We start from the raw sequence: 16,187 nt of genomic DNA, 5'->3' as shown, positions 1-16,187 counted from the left end.
ACTGGGTGCTACGTCTCAGAATCCCATGGTGTAATGTGCTTATGGGAAGCACTGTGTGATGTGTCTCGCCGGAGAAGTGATGATGGAAGTGCATCAAGGGAGCACTACGTGCTTCGCATAAGAGGAGGAATGAGTGTTTTGCGGTGCATTATGAGGGCACAGTGTGATGAGCATTAGTGGGTGCACGATTATGTACAAAGGGGTTTGATGGTCGCGATTCATGTATAATACAGGGTAGTTAATGGAAACAAGGGAACCCGAGAAGCACTTGGGACCTGGGGTCATCAAGTATTTATTAACACAATGGTCCCTAGGACGTGAGAGTATCAAAGCAATAAATGACTAGTTTCATTTAATGGAATATATATATATATATATATATATATATATATATATATATATATATATACGCACACACATAAATAAACGACGAGTGACAATGACAACACATGCTCAGTGCTTTTTTTGGTGTAATACATACATACTAGAAAGATAAGTGACCAACGTGTGTATCATATAAACAAGAACGCAGCCCGTTTAATGTAAATACAGCAATAAAAATAGGGTATGTGTTGTGAGTCATATATCATGTATAATACATGGCACACATTGCTGTGCAATTAATAGGCAAAGGCTAATTGCACGTTGTTAAACGTCAATATCTTATTCAGTTCTGCTAGCATTGTAGGACACTATACAAAAAAAGAGCTGAAAAAACAGACTGTTGAGAAAAACATCCATAGTCAGGCAAGTTACTCATGTCTGATATTTTTGAAGTCAAAGAAGAGATTTCAGCATTTCTTTCGAGTGTAGAGAAAGGCAGGGGTCAGTTTGTGTACTTACGCTGTATTTAAAATGGATGGCTTTGTGCAGAAACTGGTATACATATGGATAGCACATGGTAATACATATACTCACATTTACAACTCACATACATGTACATGTGCACTCCTGCATTGATGCAAGAGGGGCTGCGTAATGTGAGCTGCCCTCAACCACTTATGAGTTTTTGCCTTATGGCCAAGAGCTGTTTGTATTGGAACAGTAAATACAACACTACAAGTCCTAGAATGTGGAATTGTGTTGGCTAAAAAGCCAGAACTGGTTGAGGATGTAACTCATGATATGAGGTGCATGAAAACTACAAATATGGGAGGGTGAATTGAAAATACAGAACGGTATACATTTAGGGCCTTATTATGACTTTGGCGGCCCTCCGGCGGCACCGCCACCGCTCTGTACTCAGGAGGACTGCCAACGCCATGGTGAGCCTGCCCGCTGCCTTCAGAGAGGTGCTGCGGTGGTCTCTCGGCGGTGGGCTGTTAGACTCATAAGGGAGCCTAACATACAGCCCGCTGCTGTGCCCGTGCCTGCAGTACGTGCCTGCACCGTGTGGCAAGCAAGCCATACTGTACAGTAAGGGGGGTGCAATTACAGGGGGACGCAACATGTGCACCCCTCTCCGGCCCAGATCCAGCAGGGAGTCCTGTTAGTGTCCCCTTAGTTGCCTCTCCACCACCCTTTTAATGGCCGTCTCAGAACCATGAAAAGGATGGTGAAAAGGCAACTCATAATATGGTTGGCGGTGTCTGCAGCGGCTCTGCCAGCATATTCATGTCGATTGCAGACCGCTGGCCCAGCAGTTGATCCCGGCAGAGCCAACGGTCTTGTGGTGGTCTGACTGCCACACTCTGAATACTGTGGGCAGACCGGCAGTGTGGCAGTGGTCAGAGCCGGCGTTCCTGTAGACCGCCATACTCGTAATTTGGTCCTTAATCTCTATGATGTTGAAAATCGGAGTTTTTAATTTGATGTTTTCTCATGTTCTTGGCTTTCTTGTTGTCCAGGTTTCTAAAGAAACAATAGTGTTAAGTAACACTTCTTTTTTTCATTGCAAGGCTGTTCCCAGTGTTTATATAGCCAGTGTTTATGTCAGTCCAGACAAACGGTCCTAAAATTGTTGAAATGTGATGTGCAAAAGATTTAAAAAAACGAATTGAATCTTGGCCAACCCAAGCAGTTCCTCCCTCGAATGGTTCTATGATGGTTCGCTGCACATCAGCTGCAATATTAGCAAGTTGAAAGCAGGAAACTCCATTCCTGAAGCATGATGCTTATATACTTCCGTGCTTCAACCAACAGCAAAGCTTGCAACTCGGCATGGGGAACAGAAGCCCTTGTAATTTTAAATCTCTATAATGATGAGGTGTATGAAAATCGAAAACAGCTTTAATAAAGCAAACCGACAAAAAGCGACTTTTGCATTTGGTGACAATAACTTTTCTACCTTTTTACCTCCAACCCTCTCGTTCTAAGTGACAGAGCCATATTGATGATCAATTTCCTTCATATCTATTTACAGTAATAATTAGTATTCTTGTCACTACAGATTGGGGGTGGGATGGTGCAGCTGACCAGGGAAGTTCACAGTTGAGAATATGATTTGATACCTAAATCATAACTTTTGGGGTGCAGCTTTGAACATGTTTTGCCCCGTAAGCAGTGCACGCCTTGAATAATAAGTAGTACCCAAGTGCACTAAAATTCCTAGCCTAAACAAAGCATTGTTAACATTTGTATGTCCTATTCAAGGGTAACATACTAGATTTTATTTTTTAATCATATAATTTGCAAATAGCTTCTGGTCACTTAAGAACTATGCTCAAAAGTAAGGAAGGTAAAAGTCCTCTTAATCTTATCCTAAATTCAAGCTTGGAGCTGCCCCACAAAAAATCATATTTTAAACACCAAGTGAAATGTTAATTACTTTCTCAGAGACAAATTGCCTGAGCATTCTGGAAAAGTCGCAAATCTGCTTGGTTAGGTTTCTCTAACTTTTTTAATAGATTGCCAATGTTTTCAAGGACGCACAAACATTCCACAGGGTCCTCCTCGAAATCTTCCACGGTCATTGATTTTAACAGAATTCTTCCGCCACACTTGCTCTAGAAGGTTTTCCACAAGTCAAAAAATCTGCACACATGGAGAAGATGTGCCTTTACACACAAAATGGTATTGTGTTTTTTTTTTCAATCCATAAAGATATATATCCATCTGCAAAGTACCACTTGCACTCTGCCCTCTTAAAAAATGAAGCAGCTTTGGGACATTTTTCACCATACTGGGCCAACCATTTTTTGGGAGTACTTATAATTATGTAAATGAGCTTGAAAAGTCCACTGCAAATGTTTGAGAATATAAACACAAAGGCATACATAACATGATCCTCCATAGGAAGACCTATAAATAAAGGTGTAGAAAATCTCCAATGAGGATGGATTTTCCAAAATCGCATGTGCTATTTGAAATTGTAAAATTCCAAAAACTCTAATATGGTTAATCAAGATGTATAACTCGATTGGAAAATAATTTTTACACCCTTACTATGTGCAGAAGGTTTGTACATCGGGCATTCAGTGCACCCAAAAGGGCACTACCGAAAGTGCCTTGGCAAGTCCTGTAGTGGGAGCTTTTTGCTGCAAATGTCACTTTTATTTGCTGATGTTGCCAAACTTTTTAGTGTAATATGGTGTCTTATGGAGCAGCCATACAGTTGAGGCTTTCTGTGTAGTTTATTACACACTACTCCATTTTTCTATTACATTACTTGTTAAACAGGCCCTTTCATCATCTGCCACAGAAACAGGCCGTCGTGTAAAACAGTCTGGTAAAAGTAAAATATGAAAGCCAAAGTCAAAAAGCATGTAACCTGCTGATCATAGTCAGTGTTTATTGAGTAAGTGGGGGGGGGGGGTGAGTTTTACACACAAAGCTGATAATGAAGGGTCTTTCTAATTAGTGGTGTGTGGTATAAATTGTTATATATGCTCAATGTTGTATATTATTCCTACCTCTGTTTCCATGCCTTCTCATTGTATTAGCCCTATGTCATGTATTCCAGAATGTAGGTGGCTCTGACTCATCCTGGGATTCTAGGATGAGACAGTTTGTTCCTGGCCAGCTTGTGTTGAAGATACCTGCTGTTATGCTCCTGCAATAAACCTGCTGTTATACACCAGAAGCCTCAGAGTATTCTACTACAATTTTGGCGACGTTTGCAGCTGGTCAGTTGTAGTCCTGGTGGCTTCCGGCGAATCAAAGACGTTTTTATTTGTTGTGGTGATATCGTTATGGTGTGAGCCAGCGTTACAGCGAAGGATCTTCTCAAGAACCCATTGTGTGCGGTTTGTCTTCTCTCGTGTGCCACCGAGTACTTGGATTGTGGCGAAAAGAAGTTTAAGGGCGAAATTGTGAGTACCGCGAACATTGCAGCGCGAGCGCATCGGCAACGGCTACTGTTGCTGTGCTCATACGTCATCGTCTAGTCTTCGGCAACGAAAGTGATGACGGGCGCTAGGTCGCGCTAGCATCTCATGCACTCCAAGCCTCGCTTTCATTTCTCCTCTGTGGCAGCCATTTTAACTCTCAGACCACTGTTTCAAGCCTCGCTTTCATAAAATCTTTGTGGCGGCCATTTTGAGTGTAGAATTCGGCTAAAGAAATTCAACGCGAGTTGTTGAATCCCTTTCCCTGTGGCAGTCTTTTCTGATTTTACTGACAACAGTTCGCTTCAGGGTACTTCAAGAAGACAACATTTTTCACGGTTTAATCCTGCTCTTTGAAGCAGTTTTGAGGTATGTACTGCTGTTACCCTCAGCCCGTTTTTGGATGCTTTGACATTTGAACTATATTGATTTCTCCCTTTCAACTGACTTTCTGGTATCTAATTGTTTTTTTCTCGCTGACAGTGTTTAAACATGACACAACAAATAGTGGTTACGTTACCACAATTTCTGCCTGAACCTGGGATTCCAGAGATACCTTGGGAGGATTGGTATATAATGTTTGATAACTACCTCGAGGCATATGGACAAGAGTTTTCCGCAAAGAGGAAAAAGGCTATTCTTTTGAGCACTCTTGGCAAAGAAGGGCAAAGGGTTTTCAGATTTTTACCTATAGCCTTGAGAGCTAATGGTCAGGAAATGCCTGACGAATTTAAGGAGGCTGTTGCAAGGCTCGAGATCAGATTCTCAAAGGAAGAGAATCTAGTTATGAACCGTTACAAATTTTATACACAGCACCAAAAGGACTCAGAGTCTAAAGATGACTTTGTAGCTCGACTGAGAAGTTGCCTATTAAATGCAAGTTTGGCGCTATGTACGATGAACTTATAAGGGGTCAGTTAATTGTTCAATGCTCAAGTAAAAAAATTCAGGAGAGACTTTGGGCGGCAAAGAATCCTTCATTAAAAGATGCTATTGACTTAGCGAAAGTTATTGAAGAGTCTGACAAATGTATGAAGGTTCTAGATTCTCATAAAATGAGTCCACAACAAGAAGTCTCAGTAGTCTCTGATAGGAGAAGTGCTACAGAGTGTGAGCATTGTGGAGGCGACAGTATTGCTGTGGTTAAAAATAAACCCAGGGTCCCTGTTAAAAAAAGTTTTTCTTCTAATAAGTTTTGCAAAACTCATCTTTTTCAATAACTGTTTCACCTTTGGCGCCTCTATCTCTCTGTAAACTGTCTGTTCGCAGCGCCGGGACGCCCCTTGGCTGGGGCAGCCGTGCGCTATACAAATCACCATAAAATTAACATTAACAATAAATGCGGAAGCAATAGTCATTCTTCTGAGGCAAGGTTTTGCTTCGCTGCGAATAAGGAGTGTCTTAAGTGCGGTAGAATTGGACACTTCTCAAAGATGTGTAAATCTAAGCAAAGAGTTGCTACTGTGGATGACTACGAGTGTGACAATGGAATTGAAGCTGAAAGATATTTGGTGGTAGATGAGGTCGATGTGGTTGGTGAGGATCCAAGACAGAACAGACCAAAGGCCATTTTCAAGATAGACTCTCATGAAGTGTCATTAATGGTGGACACAGAGTTGCGTCATACCATCATTCCTAAATCTATCTTTTACACTTTTGGAAGGGGATAAGTTTGGAGGAGAGTGACATTTCGCCTAAGGGTTTTAATGGTCAAAAGATTGAGATTCTTGGTTTCTTGGAGTCTAAAATCGTTTTTGAGAAAAGATCTACATTTGGTAAGGTGTATGTCTCTATTGATGGCCCTCCCATCCTCGGATGGGTACATCAGTACGATCTCTACATTATTATCAACCCAAGAGCCAAAAATCAAATTATGGTTGTTGAAGATGATTCTATTGAGAGTATCCTAAACTAATTTAGCTCTGTGTTTAAAGATGAGCTTGGTGAACTGAGAGGTTATTCTCACCTCATTAGACTTAAGAATAGCTTACCTGTGCAACATCGGGTGAGAAGGGTTCCCATCTCTATTTGTGACTATGTAAAAGCGTTAATAGAAGAAATGCTTCAATGTGGAGTGACAGAACCAACGGAGGCATCAGCATGGGTTTCTCCGGTGGTCATTTAAAAAAAAGCTGATGGAAAATTGAGGTTCTGTGTTGACCTCAGGGCATTCAATAAGTGTGTCGTCGCTGACACATTTCCCTTGCCTAATATCTCTGAAATGGTGTCCACTCTTCAGGGAGCCAAATATTTTTCTAAGCTGGACCTGAAGAGTGCTTATCATCAGGTCAAGCTTCATGAGACCTCAAAGCACCTCACTGCCTTTATTACTCCGGACGGAATCTTTCAGTTCACTCGGCTTCCCTTTGGGTTAATCTCGGCAGCAAGTGTGTTTCAATGGTTAGTTACTGAAATATTCAAGGGGTTAAAGAAAGTAGTGTTCTTTCAGGACGACATCTTAATCTTTGGCAATTCAGTGGTTGATCATAATCATGTTCTTAAGAATATTTTGCATAAGATTTAGGACACTGGCCTTACCTTGTGAAGGGAGAAGTGCTCTTTCCTAGTTCAAGACATTGAATACTTAGGTCATGAAATATCGGCTAACGGGGTTAAACCAAAGAGAGATCTCCTCGAGGCAATACGTTCTGCCCCTTGTCCTGGTGATAAAGACCAATTACGTTCATTCATGGGATTGATTGAATATTATTCGAAGTTTGTTGAGAAATTTTCAGAAAAAACTTTACCTCTCAGAGCTCTGTTAAAGAAAGGTTGTAAATTTGTTTGGGGGCCTGAACTTGAACTGTGTTTTAACAACATCAAACATGCCATTTGCAACGCTAAGGTTCTTGCGCCTTTTGATACGAACAAAACCTCCACATTGTTGGTTGATGCAAGTGCAAATGGACTTGGCGCTGTTCTTCTACAAACATATAAGGATGGGGAGAGGCCTATTGCCTTTGCATCGCGCACTCTTTCTCAATGTGAACAGAATTACTCTGTCATTGAGAAAGAGGCGTTGGCGGCAGCTAGGGGTGCCCACCATTTCCGTACTTATTTGTGGGGATCACGGTTTAACCTCAAGACAGACCACAAACCACTTATCAGAATTCTTTCCCCTGGTGGTGCAGCTTGCAGTTCTCCAAGGTTGGCAAGGCTAGCTTCCAAGCTTCAAGAATATCATTTTGATACATCTCACATTCAGGGTTGGAAAAATTTCCAAGCAGATTGTTTGTCAAGACTTCCTGTGCCGTGCAATATTAAGTCTAATGGAGGTTTCAGCCTTGAAGGTGTGGAGGAAAATATCGCACGGATTAATGATGTTCTCTTTCTCAGTGAGAGTTCTTTTTCACGTGAGGATTGGCTGGAAGCTATATGTAGGGACAGCGTTTTGCAAGAAGTTATCCAGTTGATTAAGTTGGGTTCGCGTCGAAAGAGTTGTGTGCATGTCTCGGTTCGTCCATTTTTAAAGATTATTGATGATCTTTCTGTCTGTGAGGACAATGTGGTAATGCGTGCAGACAAGTTTGTCCCTCCCGTTGATTTAAGAGTTAAGCTCATTTCCATAGTGCATGAGGGCCATCTTGGCCAAACTTTAACGCAACAAAGGCTCAAGTTGAACTTTTGGTGGCCTGGGATGGACTCAATGGATTGTCCTGCGTGTAAGGTGGGGGAGAAAAGATTAAACATTTCTGTTGGTTCCAAGTTGGGTGTGTTGCAATTTTCTGAGGTTCCTTGGCACACTATTTGCCTGGATTTTATAGGCCCAATGGAGGAGTTACCTGTGTCTCAGAGGTTTGCAGTTGTTATTGTGGATTGCTTTACCAAATGGTTGTCAGTTGAATTTTTGAAGGACATCACCATCAAACATTTAAAGTCTTTATTTTTTTTGGAAGGCTTTCCTAATGTCATCATTACTGACAATGGCACGCAATTGGTTTCACATAATATGCACACTTTCTTGGCTGATTGTGGTGTTTCTCATCACAGAACCTCTCTCTATAATCCTCAAGGGAATGGCTTGTGTGAACGCTTAAATAGATTGGTTAAAGGAACTATTCAGATGGCTCTTTCCAAAGGCTCTTCTGTTTGTGTTCTTGTAAGAGAAATGGTCTATGCCTACTGTACTACTCTTCATGGTGTTCAGGTCAAGTCCCCCCTTGAGCTCATGAGGGGTAGGGTTACAAGCACTAAGTTAACTCCATCTTGGCTTAAAGAAATGGTGCTTTGTTCTGATGAAACAAAAAATGCTTCTGAGTTTGTTTCTTCTTCTAGTTCTCCAAAAAGGGGTTCGGTTGGGGAATTGCTGAAGAATGTTTCTGATAAGTTTTCTAAGGGTGACCTTGTCAAAGTGAAATCTGGCAGAGTTTCTGGTGGGTTGTCAAAATTTCGAGGTCCCTTTACCGTGAGGAAAGTTTTTCCCCATTATGTTGTTCTTTCTAATGGGGAGAAGTAGAACTTAAGGAGAGTGGCTCTTTACCAGAAAGGTTGTTCTGGCACTGATTCTTCGGCCTCTCGTTCTGTTCTTGTGCAGAATCAGCGTGACTGTAGGAATGATTGTACTGGCTACATGTTTATTCCTTCTCATGTTTCTACCACACCAAATTCTGTGCACATTTTAGGGAGAAGCGATGGTGGGGGAGATGCTCCTGACCCTCAGCTCAGCAGTGGTGTGTCTAATCAATCTGCTCTTTCTCCTTGTCCCGGTCCCTCCCAGACCATTTCCAGGTCTCAAAGGTATCGTAGACCACCCTTGTATCTAAATGATTACTGCTGTGATTAGTTAAATGTTTAATGAGTGGAGGTGTGTTCCCATTATCGATTTGACATTTTAGTATCCTTGCTTGTTTCTGTGTTTGTTTTTTTCTTTATCTTTCTTTATCTTTCTTGGTTCTAGTATTGTTTTATTTTCAATGAGAGAAGATGTGTTGTATATTATTCCTACCTTTGTTTCCATGCTTTCTCATTGTATTAGCCCTATGTCATGTATTCCAGAGTGTAGGTGGCTCTGACTCATCCTGGGATTCTAGGATGAGACAGTTTGTGCCTGGCCAGCTTGTGTTGAAGATACCTGCTGTTCTGCTCCTGCAATAAACCTGCTGTTATACACCAGAAGCCTCAGAGTATTCTACTACACTCAACAAGGTTTACAATGAGGGATCTACATAATGAGAGATTCCACTGAGAAAATGTTCCTAGCTAAAACTGATTTCCAGCTGCAAACTGCGGTACAGAATCATAACAAATATTTTTTTACAAGAAAACAGGCTTCAGCCACCATACCTGCAGCTCTCAGGGCTTGGCAGGCACACCCGTCTTGATCTTTCCTGTGAAACAGAAAAAGAATGCATTGAGATACGCATTGTGCTCAAACAGTTCATTTTAAGTACTCAAACTTACGTCATCATTGGACCAACAAATCAGAATTTACGCCCATTAGTGATGTCAAATAAAGAGTCAGTCACCACAGTTCAATGACTGCAGCGCATATGGAACATGTAATTTGAACAAAAGCATTGCTCATGGTTGTCAAATATAACATTTACTACTTAACTAGCAGTCTTAGTTTACGCTTCTTACCCCAGGCTTCAGGAGCATTGAAGGCAGAGGCAAGAAAATAAATAACTTGGTTCTAGGTGGCCAGTTCACTTTATGTGGTTTACAATCCTGGCTCTGACCCTAGTCCCACAGCAGCAAACAGGAGGCTATTGACGGACTAAGGGTTAATGTTAGTGGTATTTGTAGAGCACAACTGCTACCTGAAGGTGTCCTGGCGCTGTGTGAAGGCCTGCTGTTGGCTGGAGGAGTGTGAGAGTTTTAGAGAAGCCAAGTCTTTAATGCTTTCCTGAAGGCCATGAGATTGGACATTTTTCTCATGGGTAATGGAAGAGAATTCCAGGATTTAGCCGCATTAACAACGAAACTTCTGCCGCCCCAGTTGGCTTTTTTTACCCTAGGTACCCTCACTAATTTGGCGTTCGAAGAGTGCAGTGCTCTATTTGGTGTGTACCAGCAGAGCCGTTGTTTTAGGAATTCAGGTCCGGTTCCCTGTAGAGCCTTAAAAACCACCAAGGGTGAGGCAGTGGTCTAACTTGACATGTCGCCCATGGTCAAAGATTAGATAATCTCACTTCTGCTACTATTTACACTTCACTGCTGCTCCAATCAATTCAGTAAAAAAATATAAGTGCTGAATTAAAAAGCAAACAGTTTTTCTTACGATCTCATTACGACAAAATGGATCTTATGTACATGATAGATAGTGATACTGAGCTGGGAAAAGCATTTCGATCAGATCAACAGGATGTATGCTGACTGTACAAAGAGACACACAGCATCCTAATATCTGCAATGGTTTCAATCTATTGGTATTAAAACACTGTTGACATTCAATCAGACCTGCTGTATTATTTTACTGTAAGCCATCTCTCAGGTTGAGTTCAGTGATCAAGGTCAATAAACACCTGTTGATTCCCCATCGGGTAAGTGTGGTCATATGCATTCAAAGGCAGCAGTATGGTATGTGAAACACTCTGACAGTTTGACACGTACTTCAAAACAAGAATCTCTGGCTAAAAGGGATTAGATTAGTACTACGTCACTAATCGCTCAATTCAGTTAGTTTAGAAACACATTTGTGGGAAATTGGCTATATTGGACACAGGCTGCAAATTTTCTTACCAACATTTTGGCATATACTTCACTGTAATAGAGCAAAATATAAAAGTAAATAGATAGCAGTGCTGTATAAGCAAATGACCCCATCCTACGAAACGTTGGTGTGAACCAGAGTTAGTGCCGCAGGCCACTCCCTTGAGTAACTCTTGTGGGCATGAAGTATGCAATGATACTGTGTTATGGGCTATAGCAATTATATTGGGCACTTCAACAGCGGTAGCAATTAGCAGCCAAATTTGCCTAAAATATAAGGCAGTATCAGAGGAAACGTTGAATGTTTCAATCTACCATGTACCATAATTCATAATTTTTACTCACTTTCGACCAAAGTTTGAGCATATTCTTTTATCCAATTATCTTGTGCAATTTGGCCTACTGATTCCCCACAAAATATCTTTATTTAGAGAAATCATTGTTTTGTTTTTAATGCTTACATTTTACCTCTAACTTCTGTATATTGCAAATTATTTCCCTAACCACAGACTTTCCTTTTATCAGTTTCTGAATAAATTGTGGTTTTCTGGTAGAACACAATATCATCCTATCTTTTATGCACAAGTTTACTACAACAGCAACCATTTTTCTTAGATTAATTAACCTTAAACCTAACACACTATTCCATTTAATGCGTCTACCTCCCAGAATCTAACAAACCAAGGTAACTTGTTTAATTTTTCGCCTTGTACATAAATAGAAATCAGAAATGCGCATAAATGAATAATGAAGAACTGTACTCCGACCATATGACAAGTGTGCCCAGTACTGAACAGTTGTTCTTTTTTCTTAAATTTAGCGTTCAAAACTCCCCATATAATAAACTCTTTGTAAATCATTTGTCCATTGCGGCAATTTCATTTTTATTGATTATGTTGTAGCAGATTATTGATTATTTAACTGCTCAACGATGCACCTCATGAAGCCAAACAGTCACAAAAAAAATTGACATTAATATTTCCATTAATAGAAAAGCAGGCGTGTGGCCAAGTAATAATATCTTAATCTCATTTAATTGTCCATAAATTGCACATATTGACGTAACACTGAAGGGAATCATTAACTAACACGTTTTAGAGGAACCCTGTTGGTTAGCCAGAATAACTCAACAGCTCATAATAAATTGGATACATGATTAGGTGGGTCATTGACTTCTGCTTCAGTTTAATCATAACAATGAGACTAGATGAAGATCCTCTTGCTCCAAGACTGGAGGTGGGGTAGGGCAATGAATATGCTTGCTCTGTTTTTCTGAATAGAGATCTGAGACAGTTGCTTTGAGTGGCCAACCACTCCACAATGTTTTTGAGTACTATTCCACTTCTGCACAAGTTGTTCTACAAAGTTGACTATAGGTTTAGACCTTTCTGGTCCATCCATCCATCATTGCTGTGCTTCATGCTATCTCCAAGTGCCAGATGTCTTCCATTGAGTTGAGGAGGAATGTTTAAGCATGTCTTACACAGTGTGAGAATGAGGCCTAGTGCCAGATCTTCCATTGGGTTGAGGAGGGGAATGTTTAAGCATGTCTTACACAGTGTGAGAATGAGGCCTAGTGCCAGATGACTTCCATTGAGTTGAGGAGGAATGTTTAAGCATGTCTTAAACAGTGTGAGAATGAGGCTTTCTTAGCAGGAGACTTCTAAGTACTTGCTGAACCTGATTAATGAAGGGAAAAGTGGCATAAGTGTTCCGACTCCCAGATAAGTTTAGCTTCTAATTCTAGTGAGTACATAAATAAAGTTCCCTTAGTGGCAGACAGCTCATTCCTTAATTATTACGCATATGCCAGGGCTCAAGATGTCCAAAGGTATTCATATACAGGTAACAGAATATGTCCAAAGGTCACTGGAGAGAGCCCTAGGAGAGCAAAAGTGAAAACTTTCAATTACACAAGACAGGTCATAATCCTGGTAGAAATTATGTAAAGTCTAAAGCTTGTCAGACATACTCCATGATACAAGAGTACGAAGTAGATTGCCACACTAAAGTCACATGGCACTATGGACCAATGATCTCTTTTTCAGACTCCAATCAAATGTCGGCTGTAGAAACAACTCAACTCTGTATTATTTCAAGGCACCACATGAAGAAGGCCAAGAAGCCAGTGGTGGCTCCTCCGCTAACTTAGTTATTATCAGTTTGTTTTTTGTATTCAGCTTGCAGCTGAAGCCAGGTGGGCGGGGCTGGGCTCCCTGAGTCACAGGGGGAGGAGTGATGGCAGCCCCTAAAGTGCGTATGCCGCTTTGGCCAGCCCTCTCGGGCGGCCAAACTGTCATGCGCCTCCATGAAAAGGCTTGTGGTAGGGATGCCATGGGGATGCATTCAGGGGGTACAACATATGCACCCCGGTCTGCTGCACCCCCAGTTCCAGCACAGCAAGGACTTTACAGTCCATGCTGAACTAGAACATTTTTGTTGCTCCCTGTGTGGTGACCTTTTTCATGGCTATTTACAACAAGGGGTGGTGAGGGACAGAGTCTCTGAATTAAGCAGAAAGCTCACACCCAGTCAAGAGATCAGGGCTAGATCCAACACCGTTTTTTAGCTCACTGCACCATCCCAGTTTCAGAACCCGGCTGTATGCAAATTAGTCTGTTCCTGTCCCAGTGCATGATGGGAACAGGGCAAACCAAACTACAAAAGCCAATTCTTACACTGGGAAGGAAACAAGCTCCCGGGGACCGGTTTCTGGCATTACAGCCGTCTTCGGCCCGGTTTGCTTGAATCCTGATGGTGCAATGAGCAAGGGTCTCACATCTGAGAATACCCTTCCACGCTTAGGGTGGACAAAAATATTTACAACAAGGGGTGGTGAGGGACAGAGTCTCTGAATTAAGCAGAAAGCTCACACCCAGTCAAGAGATCAGGGCTAGATCCAACACCGTTTTTTAGCTCACTGCACCATCCCAGTTTCAGAACCCGGCTGTATGCAAATTAGTCTGTTCCTGTCCCAGTGCATGATGGGAACAGGGCAAACCAAACTACAAAAGCCAATTCTTACACTGGGAAGGAAACAAGCTCCCGGGGACCGGTTTCTGGCATTACAGCCGTCTTCGGCCCGGTTTGCTTGAATCCTGATGGTGCAATGAGCAAGGGTCTCACATCTGAGAATACCCTTCCACGCTTAGGGTGGACAAAAATATTTACAACAAGGGGTGGTGAGGGACAGAGTCTCTGAATTAAGCAGAAAGCTCACACCCAGTCAAGAGATCAGGGCTAGATCCAACACCGTTTTTTAGCTCACTGCACCATCCCAGTTTCAGAACCCGGCTGTATGCAAATTAGTCTGTTCCTGTCCCAGTGCATGATGGGAACAGGGCAAACCAAACTACAAAAGCCAATTCTTACACTGGGAAGGAAACAAGCTCCCGGGGACCGGTTTCTGGCATTACAGCCGTCTTCGGCCCGGTTTGCTTGAATCCTGATGGTGCAATGAGCAAGGGTCTCACATCTGAGAATACCCTTCCACGCTTAGGATCTCTTTTTCAGACTCCAATCAAATGTCGGCTGTAGAAACAACTCAACTCTGTATTATTTCAAGGCACCACATGAAGAAGGCCAAGAAGCCAGTGGTGGCTCCTCCGCTAACTTAGTTATTATCAGTTTGTTTTTTGTATTCAGCTTGCAGCTGAAGCCAGGTGGGCGGGGCTGGGCTCCCTGAGTCACAGGGGGAGGAGTGATGGCAGCCCCTAAAGTGCGTATGCCGCTTTGGCCAGCCCTCTCGGGCGGCCAAACTGTCATGCGCCTCCATGAAAAGGCTTGTGGTAGGGATGCCATGGGGATGCATTCAGGGGGTACAACATATGCACCCCGGTCTGCTGCACCCCCAGTTCCAGCACAGCAAGGACTTTACAGTCCATGCTGAACTAGAACATTTTTGTTGCTCCCTGTGTGGTGACCTTTTTCATGGCACCACAGTGGGAATGGCAAAAGGACCGTCCCCCTGCATGAGTTCAACTCGTAATGAGGTGAGCGGTCTTTGTGTGGCTTTGGTGCTGGCGGAGAGCCTGCGCAGGAGTGCCAAAGTCTTAATCAGCCCTTAAGATATATGTATTTTATGCCTCCAAAACACGATGCTATATAGCAGTGCTGCCCAGAAGCCTCGGGTGTGCTTTGATAGCAGAAGAGGTCTTGTGAAGTGTATTCTATTCTGGGTCAAATTAACGAAAAGTGGTAATTCTCTGCATAAAGAGGCATAAGAAGTGTGGAGGTTTATGACTGTATGGTTTTGTTTATCGTGACGGGAGTGCAATTTTTACTTATTTTTATTTTTTACACATATGGCGTCAACTTTCAACTGCAACAGTTTTACTTTTTTACTTTTAAACGTTTTATTTTCATTACATATGTTTGCAAAAACGAGTAAATGAAAAAATCCATTGCACGCTCCCCAAAGCCAGACCTATTGGCATTGCCATTGCTTGTTTCATGTATGGGATTTTTGTTGTTGTCAGTTAACGAAATCTACTTAGATTGGACACTTTGTTTTAGACTAGGACAACACTAGAGGGCAGCATTCTGTCACAGACAACAGGACTACACTTCTGCAAGAACAATTACTCTTCAGATCCCTCTCTTCCCTCACCATCCATGTCAGCAGGGGAAGCACGGGTCAGCTGGAGGTTTATGCATGACTCCTAGCAGACTGTAGGAACTAATTTAAAACAATAACAAGGAAACTGCATGTGCCTCTCCAGCCGGGGCAGCATTCAAGTACAAGTCTGGATTCCGACCTTAGGCCTGCAGGCCTTCAACGTACATTCATTACTATTACACTTTGTGCCACATTTTCTGCATCCTGGGCTCTTCAAACAAATGGGTTCTAGTCATAATTAGAACATTTGAAGGTTGAGAGTTCCATTGAAGACAATGGAGAAGCTCAAGGCTTATAATGGCTGGTATAAGCCCGGAGCTCCAACATTCCAATGTTTGTCTTCATGTTTCTCCCTTTTTAATTTAGAACATCCTACCCTTAGTGGGTAGAATGTTCTGCTAGCCTTATAGCCCTTCTGCCTCAGGCTATACTGGTTGTTAAAGGCCCACACCCTTGTTTTAAGCCTGAGCCGCACTGGTCCATTTCCTTTAACAACTGTATAGCCCTCTGCAATGAGCTATAAGTCTATATTAGAATGTTGAACTTTGAACAATGGAGAGGCTCAAGGCTAATCATGGTTGGAATAAGCCTTCTGCTCAACATTCCAATGTTTGACTTTCTGTTTCTCCCTTTTTTTAATTAAGAACATTCTA

General features: G+C 42.1%; 1 protein-coding gene across 2 annotated transcripts in view; it reads right to left on the bottom strand.

The window, feature by feature from the left end:
* HIVEP2 (HIVEP zinc finger 2) overlaps positions 1-16,187 on the bottom strand; it is a 509,321-nt gene that overhangs the window by 66,119 nt on the left and 427,015 nt on the right. For both annotated transcript variants that reach the window (XM_086927175.1, XM_086927176.1), the window contains one exon: positions 9,549-9,592. The gene's annotated coding sequence lies outside the window, so the exon portion shown is untranslated. The remainder of the gene's footprint in view (positions 1-9,548; positions 9,593-16,187) is intronic.

Source organism: Lissotriton vulgaris, chromosome 6 (genome assembly GCF_964263255.1).
Source record: "Lissotriton vulgaris chromosome 6, aLisVul1.2, whole genome shotgun sequence".
Taxonomy (NCBI): domain Eukaryota; kingdom Metazoa; phylum Chordata; class Amphibia; order Caudata; family Salamandridae; genus Lissotriton; species Lissotriton vulgaris.
Note: the sequence above shows the minus strand (reverse complement) of the source record. Positions and strands in the feature narration are given on the sequence as shown.